The following is a 22,985-nucleotide window of genomic DNA, read 5'->3' as shown; positions in this document are numbered from 1 at the left end:
CACTGCACTCCAGCCTGGGCGACAGAGCAAGACTCCATCTTAAAAAAACAAAACAAAACAAAACTATATGTATGTCTTGATTACAACTCTGTAAGAACATACATATGAAGAACAAATGAATAAAACACATGAAAATGCTATTAGTGGTGGTATTATAGGTCATTTTTCCTTTAAATTTTAAATTGATGTTTTAATGTTTATAATTAGTTGGCAATAAATAGAATTTTTTTTCCTTGCTGGCTTTAAAAAATTTACTAGGAACACTTAGAAGAGAGTATTTCAAAATAAAAAGTTGTAAGGTGAAAACAATCAGTAGAATTGTATGAACACCTCCCATATAAGGGGCAGATGCCAGGAAAAGAAGTCCTTAAGTTGATCCAGAGTTGGAAGCTGACAAGCAAGAGGTTGGATGCCATGATATAGAAGAGCACAAAAGAGGTATATGACCTAGCCCTTGACTCACAGTAAACTTGAGAGACTAGGCTTACAATAAATGATTCGAGGATAACTTATTCAGTTATCTAAACAACGGATGGGACTGGATCACTGAGGCAGTGACCTGTGGGCAGGCGGGACAATGCAGAGGTCAATTATGTGCCATCGGAGTTGATCAGATGGACCTGGGCTTAAATCCCTGTGCCACTGCTTAGCAGCTGTGTGATCTAAGACAACTTACTCAGGTTTCATTTTCTGCACTGTGAAGTAGAAATAATAATACCCACTCATAAGCTGTTGAAGCATTACAAACAATAAAGCAGGTAAAGTGCTTAATACAATGTTTGACACACAAAGTTGCCATTATCGTTATTAACGCTTTATTGTTGCATCATCTATGAGTATTTATGATGGAGGAAACTGATTTAGACTAGGGGCACATTGAATTCTTTGGAGGGACTTCAGGGAGGTATCTTAAGAGCCGTGAGAGAGTCTCAGGGGGCAGTGAAGACTCCCTCACTGCTGGAACAATGCTGTGGGCTCACCCTAGGCCTTCAGGAGGGGAGAGAGATGTGCAAGGAGGAACTCCATGGTGGTTCTTCTTTTGCTAGTGTTTGTGCTACTTCCCCACTTCTAAACAGGTGCATAGTACTCCAGAGCACCCTTTCATCTTCCTTTCCCACTCTTCTGTTCTGTTTTTCTTCTCTTCAACTCTTCTTACTTCCCTTTTCTCCTCAAAACCAAGTGGTGGATGGGTAAGGAACTATACTATCTTTTGTGTGTTCTAACTTTGCCATTTTTTTTTTTGTTTTTGTTTTTGTTTTTTTTTTAATCTTAAAGGTTGTCTTCTAACTTCAGCACTCAGAGTTTACATAAGTAAGCCTGGGTTTACCCTACCCACTTCTTCCCTTATTTTTAAAATATCTATTTCCCCAACCATTGCCTTTAGTAAGTACTCTAAAATGACAGTCATCAGCAGAAAAGCAAGGATTCCAGGCCATAAGAATTTGATCAAGAAAGGATTTTTTGAGGTAGCTATATCTTGCAAAAGAAACAGAGGTGTGAACTGTCTGCAGGGCTCTTCTCGGCAATGAGGTGTACCTTCTGGATTCAGATATAGATCTTAATGGGGTAAACATTCTAGGTCTTATCACCATCTGTTCTTCTTTTTCTGCTTAGACTGTTAGTACCTGTTATAAGAGGAAAGGAGGCAAAAGTGTGAAAGAAAAATGGTTGGATCAGTGGTCTGAGAAAGAGGATAAAGTAGTCATGTGACATTATTCTTAACAGAGATTAGAATGATTAAAAACAAAAACAAGTTGGTATCCAGGATATTCAGGTACAACCACCCCTCACCTGCTGATTCCAATTTCACATTCCATTCCACATTGATGAATAATAATAATGATGTACTTTTAGCTTTGTCAGAAATCCTATCTGCATATTTATAAGGTCATTATGTTTAGTTGTTGCTGATACCTGGTCTGAGTCCAGCAATTACCACCTCTGTCTCTTTGCACACACTGGTAGACATACACACCACTGATTTGTACTTTCCTATAAAATTACTCTTCCCCTTTTTAATTAGAGTGTTTTCAGAAGCAAACCCTATCGTTAAGGCCATGTATGCTTCCATTATAAATACCTGTTTCCAGCCATTAATTATCTCCCAATGAATTACTTACTTAGAAGGAGATTTTTAATGCTTTTTTTTTTTTTTTTTTTTTGGAGACAGGGTCTCACTTTGTCACCCAGACTGGAGTGGTGGAGTGGTGTGATCACGGCTTACTGCAGTCTTGACTTCTCAGGCACAGGTGATTCTTCCACCTCACACTCCTGAGTGGCTGGAACCATAGGCGTGCACCACCATGCCCAGCTAATTTTTGTATTTTTTGTAGAGTTAGGGTTTCAACATGTTGCCCAGGCTGGTCTTGAACTCCTAGCCTCAAGCGATCCTCCCGTCTTGGCCTCCCAAAGTGCTGGGATTACAGGTGTGAGTCATTGTGCCTGGCCTGTGCACACTTTTTATAATGGGATTTCTCTTCCTTACTTTTGATGTCCCCTCTCTCATAGTTAACCATTTTGAATTCCACTTAGTAAGAAAAGTTTCCATTTTCTTTTTCTTCGGGGGACTTAGATATGATCTGCACCTAGATGGTAAGAAGATTTTCCATATTTTGAAGTAGAAACTTTCTGTATGCCTGAATCTTGCTGTCAAGAATGTCTTGGCTAATCATGAAGGAAGAATATAAGAATGTGAGTAAAAACAATTCAACAGTCTCTGAGAACAACGTCAATAAATATTCAAAATTGCATAACCATTTTAGTGACTAAAGCACTGAGACTCATCCAATAATACTGTGGTTTGATAATTACACAGTTGTGAATTTATGATACTGTTAAATTGGGGAGACATCTTGGTGCATGCAGGTCAACCCTTTCATACATCATTATATACAAAAAGTACACACCTACTTAGGAATTGAAGTGTAATACCTCCTAGCATAAAATGCTTAAAAGAAGATTTTAAGGGAGTGATACAGTGAGCATTCCTATATGAATTTTCCTGCTTATCTCAAGCATAGCAGAAGATTTGAAATTTCTAGGTAAGTTTTTTGTTTTTTTTTTTTTTGACAGGGTCTTGCCAGTGACTCGTAGTAGATCCCTCCGCGCGGAGCTCGGGCCGGCGCTTCTTCCTGCGGGAAACCCCTGGGTGCCCAAGGCGGCTGGGCCGAGGCCGCGGCGACAGTGGGGCGGGGCTTGCGGTGGGAGGAGGCGGCTGAGGCGGAAGGACACACGAGGCTGCTTCGTTGCACACCCGAGAAAGTTTCAGCCAAACTTCCGGCGGCGGGTGAGGCGGCGGCCGAGGAGCGGCGGACTCGGGGCGCGGGGAGTCAAGGCATTTGCGCCTGGGCTTCGGAGCGTAGCGCCAGGGCCTGAGCCTTTGAAGCAGGAGGAGGGGAGGAGAGAGTGGGGCTCCTCTATCGGGACCCCCTCCCCATGTGGATCTGCCCAGGCGGCGGCGGCGGCGGCGGCGGAGGAGGCGACCGAGAAGATGCCCGCCCTGCGCCCCGCTATGCTGTGGGCGCTGCTGGCGCTCTGGCTGTGCTGCGCGGCCCCCGCGCATGGTGAGTATCGGGCTGAGGGGCGCTGTCCGCGGCGCCCGGGGCTGCCACCTGGGGCGACCCTTCTCCCCCTCGGTCGTTCTCTGTGTGGGAAGGCCAGGCTCGGCCGCCGGCGCGGAGCGAGGCCACTCGCTGGGTTCCCAAGAGTTTGGACATCGCCGGGGGCCCCTCCCGTGGTGCCCCGCCGACCCCCGGGGTTCCCCGCCGCCTCTGCTCCCCGCGGCCCGGGACCCCTCACACGCCTCCTCGGCAGGAGGGAGGCCGGCAGCAAGTCTCAGAAACTCCTTTTTCGTAGTGCCAGGGTGCAGGGAGATGGGCAGTTTTGCCCTTCAGGTTCCGCGTTTCCTGGGGTCGAGCGAGAGCCGACGGCGGGCCTCGGAGGGGCTGAGCGAAGGAATGCCAGATTCTGGCGTGGAGAGCGGGGGCAGGGCCGCCAAGCCAAACGGCCTGCACCTTCGCAGCCAGCCTCGCCTTTGCCAGGGGGCGGCACATGGGCCGGGTGTGTGGGCTTGGTTTGGATGGGGACGGGGTTTTGCGGCGCGCCTGAGTTTTGACACTCCAACCCCACCGAAAGTCCGGAGGAGCCCGGTGTGCTGCTCGCGTCTTTGAAAGGGGGAGGCAGGAGAAGTAGGGCAACTGGTGTGGCTGCATGCTGAGGCACATGATTTAAAAATCTCAACTGCTGCTGTTATTTCCGAGGCGCGGAGCTCTGCTGCTGTTTCAGGCTGTGTCCAGACCCAGGAATGTGGTGTGACGATCACCAATTCCTCCAACCTGGCAGCAGCATTTGCTGCTCCTTTGGCATGGCTGGGGGTGGGGCACGGGCGGGTGAGAAAAAGTGGATACGTTAATTCAAAGGGCTTCCTTAGAAAGCTTCTTTATGGTTGGATGTTTCTAACACGGTTGGACCAAGGAAAGGGAATCAAATCATATCTTCCCCATCCCACCCACACTTTTAGATTCTACATTTCTTCAGACCCTTTAGTGGAAATAACTTGGGCTTTGGAGCCCTGCTCTGTAATCCTGGATTCAAATCCAGCTCTGCTATATGAACTCACCAATAAAATGGGAATGAAATTATCCAGCTAATAGGATTAATTAAAATAATGTATATTAAACGGATGACACTCCAAAGGTGTTCAGAAAGTCCTTTCAGGGCCGAGGCTGTGTTTTACTGCTTCTGAGATTGATGCTCCCAGTGGGATGGTGTCTTGTGCATATTTGTTGAACGGAAAGCAGCCCCTTCTTTTTCTGGGCCTAATCTGAATAAAGATTTTTACCTTCACCAAAAAACTAGTACATGAACTACATCTGTTTTCAAAAGGTTAGGAAGATGATGAGCTTCAGAAAAATATGGTCTTTGTTCATTGTTAACAGTCAGTCGACATGTCAATCGCAGATGTTTAAAAAGAGAACAAGGTTATTTATCACCCGAAAATAGTACTGGGTTGTTCAGCACCAACTGGATACTTCTTGGAAAGTTCAAATTTCGTACACGTCTAGGTCACTAAGAATTTCAGAAGTGGACCAGGAGGCTTTGTAGTGATGAAGCAGAGCTGTTGTTTCTGAAGCATTTAATAAAGAGCATATATGATGGTGTTTTTGCTTTTCCTTTTTCTTCGAGTGAAAGCTTTAAGTGTAGCTTTAGGATAGAGAGGAGTATAATCAATGAGACAGTCTGAGGGTAATAATCCTTGGTCTATCATTAACTTGTTTTGGTAAATAACTTAATCTTCATGATATGTAGTCTCCTCACCTATGAAGCAGGACTAAAGGAATAACCTGTAGAGAATTGTAGGGAATAATAAATATGATTGTAAAGTGATTTGAAAAATTAAGTATTAAATAATATGATGTCAGAAATGGGATTACTCTGACACATAGGGCTTCTTTTATTATAGGATCTCAGTGCATAAAACTATGCCCTCCACCTCTGCTCTGCTGAGGTGCTGCGATTATTAGCTAGCTTTTAGGTAGTCAAGTTGAGTGTTAGTCAAGTTGACTCAAAGGATAGGATTTAGATATTTTGATTTTTAGACAGGTGTTCTTTAGATGCTAAACTAATGCAGTAGAAGAGATTTAGAAGCCTGTTTCTTGGTACAAATCTTAAATCTTCTTAGAGTCTACAGTGAAGGCTTCTTGAATCCTCTTAATTTATTATTGTGTTTTGCTAAGGTACCAATTACAGCACACCCTTCTAAACTTTTGAGTGTTCCTGTGTTTGGCTTGTGGCCAATTGTTAATTTAAACATCACGGAGTTTCTAAGGCAAGGAGATGTTAGCAGTATGTCTGATTGTCTAAACAGCTATCCAGGACCATCCTCTTGCTCCTTGTTTTCTTTTGCTTTGCAATGGGAAGTGACTCCCTGATTTTGCTGCCTGCTAGATAATTTCTCAGCTGAATTCTTCTCTTGCTTAAACAAAATCGGAGTAATTTTCTTTCAGATGGTGATGAAATTTAACCTAAATCTATTTTTCCTTTCACTTTCTTATTATTCCTTTTTTTTTGGTGTGGTGGAGAGGAGGAGGAGAGTGATTCCTAGTCTCTCTTATTTTTCTGAATGTTTAGATTTAAAAAATATTTACCCATAACTTCTTGGGATCTCTCTGCTCCATTCCCACCCTACTGCCTCTCCTGTAGGCTTCTATGACATAGAGGAGCAACTTTTGGTTCACCTGGATTGTAGTGGCTGACTTCAGGACCTTTAGAGAATGTTTAAATTCAGTGGGATATGCTTGGATGGTTCAGAGCAGCCTTACAATACATTTTAAAAATATCACACCCACAGAAATTCTATTTTGCCCGCGAAATTTGCATTGATCTAGTTCCCACTCTGTGTTGCCATTCCTAGTGATCCTCCTCCCTACCTCTCCCATTATGGTAGAAAAAAACTCTGTGTCCTGGCTACATCAAAGTCTGTTGGGGTGGATCTTGGACTCAGCACCCAGGGATTCTGATAAGGTAAGTTTGAGAATCCATATTTTTTCAAGGTTTACAGGTGATTCTGACAAGTAACTTGGTTGCAACCCACTGATTAAGTACATTTTTTTTTACCTTCAGGTGTGTGTATGAGGTCTTTCTAAATTTAAGAAATTTCCATAACAAATGTAACCTTAGTCATTCCAGTGTTTAACGCTTCTGACTCAAGGAATTTTAAAATTGCTAACGTAAGTGATATAGAATATAATGTCATTTCTTCTGTTTATCTGGGTGCAATATGTCTGCATTGACCCTTTAGAAGGCCTTCATATATTTAGATGATATAATAAATTCTCCACCTCTCCTTTTCCCTTTTCTTCTGTTATCTCTTTTTCCTTAAATGTCATTCATACATGTTGTTTTTTGACCCTTTATCTATATACGTCTGCAGTGATTTTAGAGTAAAAAACTGCAAGGCGTGATTTGAATAAGGATATAAGAAATTTTACATCATTTTCTTTATATTGTGTTCACAGTCCATAGTTACATGCTTCCTTTCTTGATGTCTCAGTTCGAATGCCTAAATTTGAACTATTAATTTTCCTTCCACCCTTTCCTGATTTTCCTGTTTTTGTTTCCCCCCCTTTCTCTGCAAATGACTTGAAACCAAAAGGTCTTCTTTTCTTTCTTTGTCAGCCTACCATATGTGTAGTATTTTGGACAGATCACTGAACTAGGAGCCAGAAGACCAGAATTCTTCTCCAGGTCTGTTATTAATTGGTTTGGTGACCTTGTAGGAGAGCCACTGTTTTGGTCCTCCATTTTCTGATGTTCATTGTTCGTGGTCACAGAGCCAATTAGAGTTGAGACTAGAATTCCTTTCTTCTGGTGTCCAGTGCCTCATTCACTGTCCACATTGCTTCCATCTCGTGTACAAATGTGCTTATGTGCACAAAAACTCTTATAACATCCTCAAGTGCTTATTGTTAATGCGTACATGAGGAAGGAATCGTGTATTTTCATTTATGTGTTTATTCTAATGCCCATACCCTACCCCTGTACCTGGCATGATGCCTTGGTATCTAATAGGCACACAATAAATACTTGTTCAGTCGAACAATTATTTTTAGCCATTTTCTTATTTTGGACAACTGTGGTACTCCTAGACATTTTAAAAATAGTATTTGCAGGAGTCATGCTTACCTTACATTTGGGGAAAAACCAAATTTTTCCCTTCCCCAGATGTTTCATTTAAACTTGTAATTTTGAATTTCTTTGTGTGTGGGGTTTCTTTCTTTTTCTGATCACTTCTGCAATTTATAAAGGTCACTTTGACTTTGGAATCTCACTTCAAAGGCACTGCCATCCACCCCCTGCCTCTCACTCAAGTTTGCTTCCACTGCTTCCTGTATTACTGTATTACTAGGCCAGCAATTTCTGTTATTTTGTCCAGAATAGCCACACCTTATTGTAATCTCATCATTTTGGGGACTAGTCATTTTTGGAATACTATTTTTAAAATTAGAGTTAACTAAGTTTATATTTATTTTGATAATTTTTTTTGAGATTTTTTTCATTGAGTTGGATATTGCAAACTTGTACTGGATTGAGAGAATATGTACATTTAGTAAAGTATATTTGCTTTTTTTTTTTTTTTGAACCAAGAGAGTCCCCTGAACACCCTACTGACAAAAACTAAAGGTGAAATATGATGAATAAATATTTGAGAGAATCACATGGTGTTGAGTTGTCTCTGCCACATGATTTTGATCCTTGAGGGCCAGGTCTGTGCTACACACATTTCTTCTCTGTACTACAGAACTTGTCTGGCATGTGCCCCAAATTCAGAGTCAACTGAGCAGCAGGTCTTAGTCACAGCATCTATGACTCCTGCTTTCCCACCTTTAGAACATTCTATAGGAGAGGCTGATGGTGAGTTGGAGTGTGTTTCTATGTTCTTTTTTCCTTTGAAGAGATAGGATCAGTTGAAAGCTGACCCCACCCACAGACTTTTTTTGCTATCTCTTTTAATTAATTAAGGAGTGGCTGAAATTTTCCTCTTTGTTGACTTATGCATTGGCGGGAACTTTAAAATTCATCTAGTCTTTCTGTCCATCCCATGCTGGATCTGATGTTTACAACATTCTAGTCAAGAGGTACCATATTTTCTCTCTTCTTGAACATCTCTTGTGGTAGACAGCTCTCCACAGCAGTTTATTCCATCTTTGGCCAGCTCTAATTCTTAGAAAGATCTTCTTATATTCAGCTATAATCCGTCTCCTCATGACTTGTCCTCATTGACATCTACTCAGAAATTTGTCTCAGAGTCCTGAGACCTGTGCAGGTGATAGGGACCCAAAGAGATGCTTGTCTGTAGACTTTACGGAGCTGACACCCAGCTCTCCATAAAAGGAGTCAAACCCAGTGAGGAGCATGTCTGGGGTGATTGCTCAGGTAAAGCATCTTAGCCCTACTTGTTTCATACCTCCCTGCACAGGTGGGCACTGGTGGGAGAATAACATTTATCAAGCAGTGTTTCCCTAACCTCTCTTATGATAAGGATAGCTCAGGTGTTCTCATGGAGATTCTGATTCAGTGCATCTGGAATGTCATCTGGGAATTTGTGTGTTCAAGAAATAGCCAGGTGATTCTTACATTAGGAAAGTTTTAGAATCACTGCAGAGTGAATCTGGGAAATCAAAGTGTTTGTTTTTGTTTGTTTGTTTTTTGAGAGTATTAGAGACAGGTTGCTTTGGCTAGATCCTGTGGTCATTTTTCCCCCTTGGAAATGCCTCCTACTTGCTGGCCTCACTTAGTACAGAGAAGAAAGCTACTATGGTATAAGGTTAGTAAAGTTGTTTGTTTTGTCTTAAAAGAAATTTGCGAAATCCAGCATTTTCAGACTTCTGTTTGTGTTGTATGACTTTGTTGTAAGCCTCCTTATTCCTCCATTAGAATGTTACCTGAGATGTTAGAATGCATAGGAGTTCCACAGCCTTTTTGGTGTCCACTAAAGAATTCTGTCCTCAGCCGTTGCAAATGGTGCTTCCTTTGAGGATTTCTGCTTCATTAGCTCATGAACACATATTTGGTGTCGGCGGTTTCCCTCAGATGTGTTAGTGTGGAGAGATATAAAGGTCACTCATTTCTGGTGGTCCTGCTTTTGGGGTTTCTGGGCTGCTGCAGCAAATGAAATAAGGAAAGGAAAATAAAGGAGGAATCTAGGGCTTCTTGAGCAGAACAAAACAATCTGCAAGAAGGGGCACAGGATTGCTCCTCTCACAAAGACACTTGATAATACTGTCCTTGATAGGAAGAAGGAAGTGGCTTCAGATCTGAAAGGATATGCTCATAGGCTTGAGACGGGACAAACTGCATCACTGGTAGTGGTAGGAGGTTTGCCGTAGATCTGTTTTTTCTCCTGTCTTTCTTTTTTGAGGAGAATATTATCTGTATGGCAGAACATACATTGTGGTCTTAAAAAGGAGAGTAAAGCCAAGAAAGGGGGATGATAAAGCCATACATAGCTTGGAATAAGAAAAGCAAAGGAATTATTGTATTAATTTGTGTATGTAAATACATAGGTTTCCATGTAATTCACTGGTAGGATCACTAGCCCTTGGCACTAACATTTGCTATCTTTGTAGCTCTGCTGTCTTAGTGGTGTATTGGGGGAGCATTGTGGTGTGTTGTCACACTTAATTTGTGTGCTTCCCTTGGCATCATGTGGTAGCAAGTACAGGGTATTCTACTCTGCTAGATGTGTGGGAATCATTGACCAAGTAGAAAATATGGTCCTGCTCCCAAGGAGCTGACATCATCATGGAGACAAGACAGATAAGCACACAATTAGGAATATGAAATACAGTTATTTTATCATTTATCTATGCTCTCTGAAAGCAGTTTCCTGCAGTCAGGGTGACTCGGAGCTATAGGGTCTTGGGAGTAAACTTCAGGTCTTAATACCACCAGGGAAAGGCGACCTCCAGCTCACCCTTGCTGGGCTTGTCTGCTGTCGTGAGCTGTCTGCCATTTTCCTCTTTCTGTGTTGTAATTTAGAAGTATTAGAACTTGGCTTGGGGAAAAGACAAAAACCCCTTTGTCTGGTGAGGGTGTAAATATAAATTTGGCACATGTTGTGGTGTCTATTATGTCTGTTAGTGGGTTTGCGGCAAGAGAGAGTGCTGTGTTCTTAGTCCCGAATGCCAAGCCTGAACTAGGACAAGTTATGGTGGAAATATCTTCCTTGGAAGATGCAGTTCTCAGTGGCAGTGGCTGAAGGAACTTCTCGTCACAGCCAGGCAGTGACTGAAGTGTGGTGTGGACACACCCAGAGTTGCTGCCTCAGGTGGCATTGATTAATCATACTAATATCTCCCTCACCCTTTTGTACTTGTCTTGGCAAAACCCTGTTCTACTAGCTCCCCAATAGTTTGGCCTTTACTAGGTATGATTGAACAAGCTCTTGGGGGTTCACCTTAGTGTCCCTTGCCCCTCTCGCATTTCCAGCCAGCTACGTCGCTCCAGCCATGGTACCCCGGGTCCTCTGGCCAGGCAGTGAGGGGCTGGGTTTTTCTTCCCATTGGACTGAAGCACCTTTCCCTGGAGGCTTGCCTAGGGCAGTTTCTGGTCTCCGAGTCAGTTCCTTCTGCAGGATACTGGCAGCTGGCAGAACTCTGGGTTATTTGAATACATCAGCCAAACATCTTGCCAAGATGGACTCATTGTTGCATAAAGACAGGTTGGATCTATGGGTGTTGCAGAACCTGTTTCTGGGTTAAGAGTAGCTCTCTCACCCTTATTATATATGTTTATTCATATGATGAATGTATGTGTGTATTTTGTGAAGTAAGGAAAACATGATGATAATATTGTGGTTGGAGTTAGATACCTTATCCTAAATATGTTGTCTTTTTAACAAATAGCATTCCTTTAAAATACAGTTGTGCTTGATGAATAAGGTGTTGTACAAGAAGCTGTGGTTACATTCTAAAATAAACTGCCTTGTTCTGAGGCAGGCATGTTTTAAAATTGTTGTTTGCTTCTTTTTCATCTCTTTTTATTTTCATCTTTTTTTTTGTGAGAAGATTCTGGAAGTTTTTAAGCCTCAAATATTTTCAATAATCTATTTTAACTGGTACCTAGCAGGGAGAGGTTGTTCTATTGGTATACCTAACCAACATTCAAATAAGAATAATTGAATACTGTTTACTCACTAATCTATTCTGTTGAGTTTCTAAGTATGAATAATCACAAAACTAGATAGTGCTGGTATATTAACTTCTCTAAATGGTAAATGTGGTAAGTAGCAAAGACGTTTTTGTTTAATTCTCTCCTTACACATGCTTTGGTTCAGACGCTGTCAAGACACATTGAAGTTTGAGGACATGTGTATTTCGATTATTTTATTATATTTTTATTTGCTGTGAATATGGGTTTATTTATTTGCTAGATCTTCTTTAGTTAGAAACATTAAGGCATTTACTTTATTACAACATTTAAAGTGCATTCTAATCTTCATGAGGAATTTTAGGTAAAAGACCGTATCCTGAGATTCATGCAAGTCTTTGGCATTGTGTTACTATTTAAAGTAAGTAATATGTAGTGGCTTCTCTGACATATTCTTTCTAAGAGAGTTAAGGAAAATAGTTGTAACTAAAAACAAACATTGAAACAGTTTAAGGTAGGTTTACGTAGCAACAGAATTATTCGTTATGTTTACAGATAATTAACTCATATTTATACTTTGCTGATTTTCTCTGGCACCTTTACAAGATTTTTTTATTTTTGTAATATAAAAAGTAATTATGTTTGAAAAAGTAGTTAAGGATGTTTGAAGAATCTAGAAAAGCATAAATAAAATGTCCACAATCATGCGCCATTAATTTTTTGGTATATGTCTTTGGTTTTTTTACCCTTAGATTTAGAAAAGCTGTTGATTTATTCATATATATATATATATTTTTTTAGTTTATGAACAGATCTACATATATATATATATGCACACACACATAATATACTATTGTCAACACTAGGTTTTATTTTTAAAAATCTTTACCATTTGATAAGTGGTAAATATTACTTAATCTTAATATGCCTCTCTCATTACAGTGATATTGAATGTTTTTTCATATCATCAGTGGCGTTTGTATTGCCTTTTTTTCCACTTATTTTGGTAAATTGTGTCTTTTACTCATTTAATTATTTTCTTACTGGTTTGAAAAAGCTCTTTAAATATTAAGGGTGTTAGTCTTTTGTCTTAAATATGTCACAATATGTATGGAAATAATTAGCAGTATATAACATAACATCAAATTGCTACCAATGTTGATATAAAAATTGTTCATTTCATAGGTTAATTTTTTTTAATCCTTTGGTTTCTAATGATATTGGTTAATTCATTTGTTAACTGCTATTTTCTGTAGCTACTTGAAAGTTCTTATCTGGCTGTATCGTAAATCAGCATGCTTTCACCTGTATATGTCTAGGAAATTGACATTTACTTTAATACTTAATAAAAAAATATGTTGGAGAAAAGCAGTGTATTCTGGAGTCAAATACATGATTTTGGGTGGGTGACGTAATCGGCTACTGTCCTCGTTTTCTAGATAGCCAAGATTTTTGAAGCATTTAACATCCCTGAAAGGCAGGACTAATGCTATGTCTACCATGCACTGCTAATTCTGACACTTTGACCTAATGGATAAATGCCAGTACAGTGGGTCTAGCCAGTTAGCTTGGTCAGAGAAGATGACTAAGATTCTCTCCCCCTTTCCTCACCAAATTGATTAGTTGTAGGACAGAACTGACTGAAGCAACCTGTTGTTTTGGCAACCCATGGACACCACCTGTTTCTTCCATTCCTCCGTCCAGCCTCCCACTGCCCTAGTGCAGTGCTGTGTGCACAGTGGGTAGGAGATCAATGTTGTTGCTAAAGAATGTAGCAATAAAGAAGAGTAGATTGCTTTTTTCCCAAGCTTTTGTGTTTTTAAGGCACCCCGCTGGTTTTGACATTCGTTGCTCCAGCTGAACTGCTCTATGCTGAAGCCCTGCAGGTCTCAAGTGTTTGGTTCAGAGTAATTTCAGGCCATATGAATGCTTTCTTAAGTATCATTGGAATTTACTGGGCTGGCTGTCTGCCAGCTATTACCATATTTAGCATGAAGAGACCTGGGGAATGAGGACATTTCTGATCAACCAAGGAAGGAAACCTATTTGAAGGATTACAATATTTTCTTTTTTTTTTTTTTTAATGGTGTAGTTCAGAAAACGCCAGTTAGACTGAGACTCAAATTTATGTCCACTGGTCTTTGTTTCTGTGCCCCATCCCAAAATTAATTTATGAATAGGGAAAGAGGTTTGATAGTGAAGTTCTTTCTCACTCTGAAGTCTAATACTGTTTCTGGGAGGAAGTAAGAGAATTATTATGCCCACACTGTGCACTGAGAGGCTTAACCAGCAGGTGAAGCTGTTGATTAAAAACATAGGTTGATGAGTATTCTCATTTTTCTCCTTTGAAGCTTTCAGAAATTTTCTGCTTTGTCCTGGTCTAAATTTATTTTGGCCCAGCCCTTGTCTCCACCCTACCTTTCAAACCAGTAGCCTTCCCTCTATGGCTCAACATTTCTCTGCCTCAGTTTTTTCCATTTTAAAGATGAAGATATTGTTTGGAAGGACCAGTAAATACAATTAATATAAAAATTACTTCTGTAGAATCAAACAACCTCCAACATTTCTGTTGGAAATTTATAGTTTATAGAGTATTCTTACACAATGATCTCCTTTAATCCTCACAAACTTGGTGGAAATGGAGCCTCACAGGGGTTAGGTGACTTGTATACATTGTTTACCCCTACATAATAAGTGACAGAGCTGGTACTTAAACTTGTGGCTTGATTTTTCTTTTTTTTTGAGTCGGAGTTTTGCTCTTGTTGCCCAGGCTGGAGTGCAATGGCACAATCTCGGCTCACCGCAACCTCCACCTCCCGGGTTCAAGTGATTCTCCTGCCTCAGCCTCCCGAGTAGCTGGAATTACAGGCATGCACCACAACGCCTGGCTAATTTTTTGTAGTTTTAGTAGAGACGGGGTTTCTCTATGTTGGGCAGGCTGGTCTCGTACTCCTGACCTCAGGTGATCCGCCCGCCTCAGCCTCCCAAAGTGCTGGGATTACAGGCGTGAGCCACCGTGCCTGGTCCTTGCAGCTTGATTTTTTAAACATCAGATTTTTTTTTTCTTTTTTGATTTTTATTATTATGTGTCTGTCATTCTGCTAGGGGCTTTGCAAATATTGCTTTATTTAATTCATATGGCTATCCTTTGGAGTAGACAATATTTTTCTACGTTATAGGTAAGGAATTTGGAACTTAGGTTCACAGCTTTGGATGTTGGCCTATGGTTAGTGAGGGGTGTAGCCAGGATTCAAACCCCTGTCTGGCTTTAGGGCCGCTGCAGTAAATCATGGTGTTTTATGTACATTCGTACACTTAACACTTTGCAACAACCCTAAGAGATGGGTAGGTATTTAGGGAAACTGGGGCTTCTAACTTGCACAGGATAATGCAATTAGTAAGTGGCTTAGTCGAGATTCAGAGCTAGATCTGTCTCCATAACCCTCACTCATTCCAGGATACTGCAGATGCCTATTTTTATGATATGTATAAGTAAAAATTAATTTAAAAAACTACCTTCTTTGAAGGGTCAGCCAGTTAGAACTCTTTTGTATCTTCTGAATAAGTAAGAAGTGGATGGACATTAGCTGACCGATACATTGATGGCTTTTAACCTTCTATCAGTTGATTTCCATTACCAGGACAAGCAAATATAATTTGGAGGGAAAAGAGGGGAGTTTCCATTAAGGATGAATCTTTAAGCCGAAAAGGGCCACAGTGATGAACTCTTCAGAGGACTGCTCTCAGGAGCAATGCCCTTCTCCTCTGGGCTCTGCTTGGGGCATTCCTGTTTGTATTTATGGAGACATCTTTTTGAAAGGCAGATGCCAGCTTTAGTGGGGAGAAGGTTGGAAAACATACAAGCCTTGCTCTAAATTTACTAGCCCCCTGTCTTTGGGCTAGTTTCTGAAGCATGGTGTGCCTCAATTTTATTATTTTAAAAATAAAGATAGTAGCAGTATATTTTGGAGTTGTTGTGAAGATGATATCAGTTAATAAGTGTTAGATTCATTGGACAGTACCAGGCACATAGTTAAAGTGCAGCAAATAGTAGTTATTGTTGGTATTGGTGTTATTTTATGTTGCAGTACAGACTGGCTTCTTGGTGCATTCACTTTTCTTTAATCAAAAGTGGATGAGTGATTGGGAACCTTCATGAGGAAATAGGAACATCATCTTTGCAGCCTGTGGATTGTTCACTGGTTTCCTGTGATCTAATAATTATTTAAGGGTTTCATATTTGAGTCTCTTCCCTTAATGAGGTACACTTTCAGTTTGGGGAGATTTTATCTATAGGCATACCTTATTTTATTGTGTGTTCCCTTTTATTGTGCTTCACAGATTTTGTTTTATTTTTTACAAATTGAAAGTTTGTGGCAACCCTATGTCGAGCAAATGTATCAGCACCATTTTTTCCAATAGCATATACTCACTATATGTCCCTGTGTCAGTATTTTTTAGCAATAAAGTATTTTTAAACTCAGGTATATGCATTATGCTTTAGACATAATGCTGTTGCATGCTTAATGGACTAGAGTATACTGTAAACATAACTTTTGTATGCACTGGGGAACCAAAAAATTTCTGACTTGCTTCATTGTACTGTTTGCTTTATTGAGGTGATCTGGAGCTGAAGCCACAATATCACAAAGGTATGCTTGTATTATGCAAATTGCATTGATAGGTGTTAAATCATTTTCCCATTTTTTATTAACCACACATTTGTGATTGGATGTTATGTTTAGTAAAGATATTGTGATTTTCTGAGGTACAGCTTTGAGAACAGTATCAGGTCTAACACTCTTGTTTCCAAATTTCCTATGATATGACAAACATAATCACATGCCATCCAGTGTCACCATGCAGAGTACTAATGTGAAGCCAAAATACTTGGTGTTTTAATTAGCCTTAAAGCAGTTAATGAACTATCTCTGTTAGACATTTTGAAATAATAAAAAATATCCCATTGTCTTTTATTACAACCTCAGGGGCTCCTGGAGATTTTGGGATCTTGTGTGGGGAACCACCCATCTAATCCATCCTTGTTTTAAAGAGAGAAAACCAAAGAAGCAAAGTGACTGGCCCAAGTACCTAGAGCTGGGTCAGGGTTGGGGCCAGAATCCAATCTCTTGACTTTTAGTCAAGTGATTTTTCCACTATGCTCAGTACTCAAATTATGTATCGATATGTCGGCCCTTGTTTTTTTGAGGTCTGAAAAGGGTTAGTGCCAGTCAACAACAGTAGAGGAGTAGAAAGGGTGTTGGGATGGGAGAGGTGTGGCTATATTTAAAATTTCAATGACAGCAGTGAAAATAATTTGCCTGTGAACCTCTGCCTGTCCCTTTGGACTTCTTTGTAGTAGTTGAGACAACCCGGCAGGTCTGGTGTCATTAGTGATTCAGAATTGGATTAGCCTGGACTGGTGGAGTTACTTTCTCAGAAAAGGGCTTTATATTTTAACATTTGTTTCCCTTGACAGTTTGCTTCTTCTCAAGTTTTGGCAGCCTTGAACAAGTGGTTGTCAGGTTTTTATTTTGTTTTGTTTTAAGAAAAAATTCCAAATTTTATTTTGCCGATTTAGTAAGTTATCCTCTACCTGCCACTCCCTTCTGCTCCCTCTATAATTATTTCTAAGACTTTATTTTTCCATTGTGGGAACATTATGGAAGGTTTTCTTTTACAGTCTGAGATATTTATAATTATGTGTAAGCACACAGTTTATAGAATATGTAAATGGTCCATATGTTAACTTAAATACCCTTAAAATATTTTCCAATAATTTAAATCTTTCCATAAAAGTAGCTGAAGCTGCTTATAATAAAAGAGAAGTATACACGAAGGATAGCAGAATTTGGATGTAGTTAATATAGATAAATATGAATGTCACTTTGGAGGAACTGGAAGTATTTGCATGAATACTGATCAAGTCATGCCTCCTTGTTAATAGAGTGAACAAAACAGATGAATGTTCCTGTTTTCATGAAGTTTATGTGACTATCAGTAGCTTCCATATTCTGAGGGTTTATTATGTGACAGATGCTTGGGGACAAAATACTTTACTTGTTTCCTTTAGTCCTTAAAATAGATGTTAGGATTCTTGTTTACAGAAAAGTTAAGGAATGTTCATCCAGATCACCTAGCCAGTCAGTGGTAAAGAACAGTCACTGGAACCCCTCTTTCCTGATCCAAAGCCAACATACTTAACCATAATAAATAATGCCATTGTCTGGTGGAATCCTGTAGTCCCTTAGATAGTGTAATTTTGTGTTTAATGTAAACATTTTATGCACTAAACTGACTTACATTTTACTTTTTAAAACAATATTTTAATTCTGAATGAACATTTGCATAATAGGAGAATGATCTAAATTGCAAACTTCCATTTTGAAGAGTTGTAGTTCTTTTAAATCTTTTTGTAACTGGGAAGAAGAATGGAATTATGTTTGGTGTAATCCAAGGAAAGTTGGTTAGCATTCTTTCCTGTTACTTTTTGATCCCAAAAGAGATTCTTTAGTAGATTAAGACCAGGAATGAATGTGTGGATTTTTTTAAATAAAAAATTGAGAGAGATTGTAACTAGCAATTCAGAGCCAGATTTATGTTCAGAAATGTTTGATGCCAGCCGTTTTAGCTACAAATAGCTTTTTCTTGACTGTACAGTTGTGTTCTTATGGTACCATTCTGAAAGTGATGTAAGAGACCATGTAAAATGATTGGAATGCCTCAGCATCTGAACAATGCACATAGCCAATTATTAAAATTACCCAGTACTAACCTGTCTTGGCTTAGGAACTATGGAATTAACTGTGGGTAGCATTTCTACACATATCATTACAGAACAAGCATAAAGACAAGCTTTTTTTTTCCTTTTCTGTGGATTTGTTTTTTCTTATTACCATATCTTTTGTTACTGAAAACTGGTGGTCATCTGTACTAATAGATAAGAGAAGTGTGTTTGACACCAATACCTAATCTTAGATATCCCTGCTATTTTAAAACACAGTCCTTCACCTGCATGCTCAGACATGTGGGTTCTTTCAAACATACTGGACTTCCTCCTTAGGTTTTAGTTGTGTTAGTCAATAGTTGAATGTTGAAGGAGAGGATGCCAAGGGATATTAAAGAAGGTAAAAGAGATAAGTGACAGCAAACATTATTTATTTTTAATTATCTCTCAGAATGACTTTTAGATACCCTTCCCTACTACCTTTTGATTTTTGCTTTAGCATAGCTGGTGAGTTTTGGAATCAGAGAGACTGGGCTCTGATTTGTACTAGCTAAGAATATTAGACAAGCCACTTAACTTCTTTAAGTCTCAGTACCCGTATTTATATAATGGGAATAATAGTAATATCTAACTTGCAGGATTGTTTGTAAAGATTGAAAGCAACATATTTAATTGTGCTTGCGTGGTTCTGGGCACAGAATAGGCACCCGAGTGTAGGGGCCCCTGAACTTTAAAGTTCATTACTTTCATGGTAATTCCTCCTTTGGAATATATAGTCTGGGAACATTTGTCTCTAGACCTTGTTTCAGTTTCTTTTAATGACTCCCTTTAGGCTCTGCTTCATGGCCAACGCAAGATTATGGATCACCTAAAGAGTAGACTAAAAGTACTATTGTCTAGTAACTTCAAGTTTGTAGGTTAACTCACTGTGAATCAAAAGCTTTTAAAAATCTTTTGCGTGGTCATAGTTTGTAGTGTCTTGTACCTCTCATCTCAGAAGCAATTGATTCATAGAAAAAATTATTTAGGATTTCAGATTAAAGATGAAGAACTCTTTCAATAAGAAGGAACTGATTTGGTTGGATTATTTGTTTCTTTCACCCCTGAGTTTTCATGGAAATCAGGTTTAAAATGTTAGAAGCAGTTGGTTTTCAGCATTGGGAAAGCTTATCTGATCAGGCATGCGAAATGGCCTATGTCGGATTTCTGAGCTAGGAAAGGCTAGGGGAGGTTGAGGAGATTATTGTACTTGTAATTCCTGAGCATGGTTGAGACACAAGGAGAGGATTGTGGAAATTGTTTTTAAAAAATTGTTGAAGTTAATGCATTCTTGGGTGGATTTGCAAAACAGAACAAAACAAAAAGTTGTTGAAGTTAGTTACACTGGTCTAACAACGTATACTTACCACCCCCATTTGGGCTGGAGGAATGGATCTAATAATAATATAGGTGTTTGTGATCTAATTTGAATCATGTAATCATTTATCATTTCTGGGTTAGATGGTAAGGATTTTCTGTTTCACAGATTTTTAGACTGGGAATTGTGCTATTATAAAATAATATTTTACATTAAATAATGCTTTCTAGGTTGTAATCACCTTAATAGACATGATTTATTTGGGCCACAAATGAACTCTGGTAAGAATGGAGGGCTGGTTACATTATTTTAGTTTTACAGATGAAAATAATCAGTCTCAAATAGCTTAAGGGAATTCCTTTAGACCATATGGTTAGTATATGGAAAAGCCAGAGCTAGAACCCAGGTTCTGATTTCCAGAGCAGTTCTTATTTCATGATACCGCATAATTTTATAATGTCCCTAAATCCGAATTTCATTTCTCATGATGTGAAAGGATTCTCTTTATTTCTGTTTGGTTAGCTGCATCAGAGCATGACAGAAATGGAGCAGAATTTGAGTATTCTTTCCCCAGATGGGTCAGTTAGCTTTTCTTAAAGCTATTCTGTGCTTACATTGTTAATCAGTTGTCCCTGGTTCCTAGACAGGATGTTGATCCATGTGAAATAGGCAGGAATATGTGTCTGACTCAGCTTAACTCATCACAACTTTCATATGTCCTGCTAGTGGGTCTATAATGTCACCCTCGTTTACAGGCGTTTTTAATTTTCTGATGTCTATTTCTTAGTATTTTTCCTCAGCCATTTTTAATGTCTCAAGCCATAGTTCTTCCTGAGTGGCCTGAAGTGATTTTGCTGCTCTTTAAAGCTTCCTTAAGGTTTTTCAAGAGTGTACAACATAGGCTGCTTCTAAGTGTATTTTTATTTCCTAGCTCTTAGCATTTCTCACCTTATCATTATAACTTTAAATTGAAACAGAATACAAATTGTGTACACAGATGGGTGTGTCACTATTGCACTGTCACTTATGTAAGTGCAGTTTAGCATTTCTTCTTTCCTTTTAATCAAAATGAGGAAATAGAAAATGTTTTGTTATGGTAGTTTTACACATACACCCACAAGGAAATGTGTATCTAGAGTCTGTGGGAACTGTGACTGATACATTTCAGGGAATAAAATGTATGATGGCTAAAATTTTAACTCTGCCAAATGTTCACGGGGAAAGAAAAATTAACAAACTCACATTTTACACTTTATTTTAGCCTAGTCTCTGCCTTGTTTACATCTATATGATAATGAAGCTATACTTGTCTTTCCACAACAGTGTATTTTATAAGTTGTACCTTTTGTTTAAGGGAGCCTTCTTAACAAACTTTCTTTCAGTTGTCCAGTGTACAGAAGCTTACTGGAAGGAGTGGCCAACTAGTTAAAGGTTTGACACCTCAATATCAACAAAATGCCAAGTGGATCATTTTGACTCTCACAGCAATCCAACTGGACATTTGACCATGCCCCGTGGTCAGTGGAGAGCTTCTTCTCTGAAGGCCACTTTTATCTAGCACATCAAGGCTATACACCTCTTTCACTAAGAAGAATTTGGCACTTTTATGTTGTGAGAGCTGAGATTCACCATTCTCCACCATCCTGAGAAGAGCTTTGATAGCAGGGCTACTCCTGAGGTACATAGATTATCCAAAATACATACAATTTTTTCATAGAAAATTATATATGTATTATAATTTTTATTCAAGACAGGTTGAAATTAATAGATTTCTTACATTCACTGCATTAAAGGAATATTTATGGCTTTGGTAATATTTTAAATTTCAAATTAAAAAATTTGAATATCTGAATTAAGTATCTCTGATTTAACTCTGTGTGTGTGTGCGTGTGTGTGTGTGTGTGTGTGTGTGTGTGTGTTGGGAGGAGGAATAGACCTTGGAATTGTTTTTTCAAAACTTTTTTTATAACAGTACCTAATCTCAGTTGGCAAGGAATAGCTGTCCAGAATGCTGCATAGATCTAGTGAAAAGATTTAGGGAAGTTGTAACTAGTTTAATAACCATCTGTGGAGTGACATAGATTGACACACCCAATTACACAAGACCTGAGTCTGAGAACTGTTGATGTGCAATCATCCCATCAGCATCTGCTCGTCATTATCAACAACAATAATGGCTCAACTATTTCTTTGAGGCCACATGAAAAGACAGTGTACCCATAGCAAAGGATAAGTCAGACCTGAAAAAAACATAGCCCTCTGCATCCCCTTGTTCCCAAACTTCTTTTTAAACATAACCTTTTGTGAAGTTCTGAAAGAATTCATTTTATGTTTTCTTTTTATTAATTTTTCTTCTTAAATACCATGTCTTTCTGGCTGAAATCCTTGCCAAAACCAGGAAGGGCCAGTGTACTGTGGGTGATTTTTCTAATTCATTTCTTTGTCATTTGAAGCCTTCTGTGGCTTCACGCTGCTTTATGTGTATGTAAATATTCAGTATCTTTTCTAGTTTACACTTTTGTCACAACTGCTATTAAGCCACCTATGGACACATTCTAATATAAATTATTTTGGCCACTGTGAGTGGGAGGGAAAGAATCAGTTCACAGGGATAAATTTGCATGTTGAGAAGATAATATATAATAGTTTGCAAAACACTTCTATGTACATTGTATCTTTTATAGAGACAAGGCCATGTTTTTATTTGTAGAGACTGAGACAGAGACCCCATGAGATCTAATGCAGAGTCACATGACTCCAAAGCCAGGTCTTCTATCTGCTCTTTGGTATATAACTGGATCATTATTCTATTGACAGAAATAAGGAATCTTCTTATTTTTCAAAGGCACCCTTTTGCCCTTGGAAGGTATCTTTAGAAATCCTTTACCAGAGTAGAAAGAAGACAGTTATATTTTCCTGCCTTTTGATAAAAAACAGTGTGTTTTTTCTAAATCTTGTTGTGTTTGACTAGAGTCTGATTAAGGTACCTTTTGGGAAATTAAGGTTCTATAGAAATTACTGGGCTCAATCTAGTGATACAAATATGTGTTGTTTGATTTATCAACACATTACAAACCTTAACTTTGGAGTTTTAATATCTGGTTATCTTTAATATCTGGTTATCTTCTTTCTGAAGTGTACGTACACAAAATTGATGCTAAATAAGGTCTTGTTGTTTTGGCAAATAGTCAAATGCAAGGTATTGATAGATCAGTACTGTTATAACTTTGGTGCACAGTTGCTGCATGCAGA

At 39.0% G+C, this 22,985-nt stretch overlaps 1 protein-coding gene, 1 long non-coding RNA gene and 1 pseudogene across 10 annotated transcripts in view; all 3 read left to right on the top strand.

The window, feature by feature from the left end:
* Positions 1 to 22,985, top strand: part of LOC107971330 (notch homolog 2 N-terminal-like protein A) — a 250,005-nt gene that overhangs the window by 113,812 nt on the left and 113,208 nt on the right. For 5 of the 9 annotated variants that reach the window (XM_063815240.1, XM_063815241.1, XM_063815239.1 and 2 more), the window contains exon 1: positions 3,437 to 3,563. The exons of the other annotated variants lie outside the window; for them this stretch is intronic. The gene's annotated coding sequence lies outside the window, so the exon portion shown is untranslated. Of the gene's footprint in view, positions 1 to 3,436; positions 3,564 to 22,985 lie in introns of those variants that run through there. 9 annotated transcript variants of the gene reach the window in all.
* On the top strand, positions 3,436 to 5,339 carry LOC129137530 (uncharacterized; annotated as a pseudogene).
* Positions 5,353 to 21,960, top strand: LOC134810576 (uncharacterized). The gene is made up of 2 exons (XR_010159016.1): positions 5,353 to 6,522; positions 7,177 to 21,960. It is a non-coding gene; the product is annotated as an uncharacterized LOC134810576 (long non-coding RNA).

This window comes from Pan troglodytes, chromosome 1 (genome assembly GCF_028858775.2).
Source record: "Pan troglodytes isolate AG18354 chromosome 1, NHGRI_mPanTro3-v2.0_pri, whole genome shotgun sequence".
In the NCBI taxonomy this organism is placed as follows: domain Eukaryota; kingdom Metazoa; phylum Chordata; class Mammalia; order Primates; family Hominidae; genus Pan; species Pan troglodytes.
This window is presented reverse-complemented; position numbering and strand designations above follow the sequence as displayed.